The 1830-nt window shown below is 53.0% G+C and overlaps 1 protein-coding gene across 3 annotated transcripts in view; it reads right to left on the bottom strand.

Moving 5' to 3' along the window:
* SMNDC1 (survival motor neuron domain containing 1) overlaps positions 1-1317 on the bottom strand; it is an 11984-nt gene extending 10667 nt beyond the window's left edge. Inside the window, exon 1 of one of the 3 annotated variants that reach the window (XM_017499694.1) lies at positions 1102-1317. The gene's annotated coding sequence lies outside the window, so the exon portion shown is untranslated. Of the gene's footprint in view, positions 1-782; positions 863-1101 lie in introns of those variants that run through there. The other 2 variants (XM_017499696.2, XM_017499695.2) reach the window with 2 other exon arrangements.
* Positions 1318-1830: the final 513 nt, after the last annotated feature.

Genomic DNA, 1830 nt, shown 5'->3' with positions numbered 1-1830 from the left:
TCTCTACTAAAAATACAAAACATTAGCTGGGCATGGTGGCGCATGCCTGTAATCCCAGCTGCTCAGGAGGTTGAGGCAGGAGAATTGCCTGAACCCAGGAGGCGGAGGTTGCGGTGAGCCGAGATCGTGCCATTGCACTCCAGCCTGGGTAACAAGAGTGAGACTCCGTCTCAAAAAAAAAAAAAGCATACAGAGACAAATTTCTAATTTTCTTTTAACTCCTATCCAGAGGGTAGGCACTGAATTCGGCTCAAAAATCAATGTTATTTTTTTAAAGAAGCACTACTCTGTTGGAAGAGTCGAAACTTTCAAAAACAATCCAAATACTTATTTTTAAGCAGTAAAGTATGCTTCTAAAGCCAAACAAGTACGTTTTCAAATTAACTACACAAACAACTATCTCTACTTGAACTATTTAATTAAGAATGTATTTAAAAGTGCTTCTCCAGAACAAAACTCTTTGGCCCAGTTGCTTAAATATTTATCGGTGCATTAACTTTAGTAAAAAGAACACCACAGGACTCTCCCATTTAGGCATTCTAAGGAATGTGCCTTTCGCCAAACCCAGCTCACTCATTTTCCTGAAAATAAGACTATCAATTAACCCTTTTCGATGGTTTATAAGCAAACGTACGACGTTTCCGACGACCCTTCACTTTCGTAAAATTTCCGTCCAACCTAAGGCTGGAGCCTGGAAAGGTCCCCCCGAGAGTTACAGCGAGCCAGGCTGCTCTCCCCGCCATGCAGCACCTCAAAGCCCGCCACAGCTCGATCATTCAGACCTGGAAATCCAAACGCCAGCTCCAAGGCCACCGCCGGAGCCCCGCTGCGCTACAACAGGCTCCAGACAGAACCGCGCGGCGCCCAGCCCCACCCGACCCGGTCCCCTACGGGCCGTATTCACCGCCGCCGCACGGAAGCCAGCGCCGGCCAGGCCGCCGAGGCTCAGCTCCAGCTGGGAGACGGCCGTGGCTCCGGGTTCCAGGGCCAGCGCCCGGGCGTCTCCGGTGAGGCGGGCTCCTCGGCCTTGGGCCTCCGCTTCACCACGGGAGGAACCGGGGGTCGGCCAGGCCTCACTCTTTCCCTCAGGGAGATTGTTACCTTGTGTGGGGGCTGGGGGCGGGGCGGCGGGAAGGGGTCGGGGCAAATGAGCTCAATGGTAGTGGCGGCGGCAGCAGCAGCAGCAGTAGCAGGAAAATATCCGCGGCGACAAGGCGACTCGGTCTGAAAAGGAAAAATTCGGTCCGCGGCAAGGGGGAGGGGAGGAAAGCCGGGCACTGGAAGGAGGAAAGACAGAGGTGCTGAAGTCTCGCGAGAAATACAAAAATCGCGCGAGGTCGCTCGACTCACGTGACTCCGCGCGCCCTCTAGCCTGTCCCTGGCTGGTAGTGACGCAAAGTACGCGGGGCCTAGGAAGGAAATGGCGTAGTTGGGCTGCGCCAGGCGCAGAATGTAGGTTATCTTCCTGGGGTTCCGGCTTGGAATTTATTGGAAATGGGACTACTCAAGCCTCACCCCAGACCTCCTGAATGCAGAGCCTCAGTTTCAGCAAGCCCGCCAGTTGATGCTGATGCCAGCTGAAGTTTAAACTACTGCTTTCTGGGGGCGGTGGAGGGTGTTGGGGGATCTCCTTATGTTGCCCGGGGTGGTCTCCAACTCCAGGGCTCAAGCAGTTCCCCCGCATCGGCGTCCCAAAATGCTAGGATTATAGGAGTAAGCCATCGCGCCCAGCCTGAGAACCACTGCTTTATATGATAAAAGCCTTAGTAGCAACAGACAGCTAATTAAATCCTGACAGAAAGAACCTATTGGAGAGGAGATTGATTTATT

This window comes from Cebus imitator, unplaced genomic scaffold (genome assembly GCF_001604975.1).
Source record: "Cebus imitator isolate Cc_AM_T3 unplaced genomic scaffold, Cebus_imitator-1.0 Scaffold259, whole genome shotgun sequence".
NCBI lineage: Eukaryota > Metazoa > Chordata > Mammalia > Primates > Cebidae > Cebus > Cebus imitator.
This window is presented reverse-complemented; position numbering and strand designations above follow the sequence as displayed.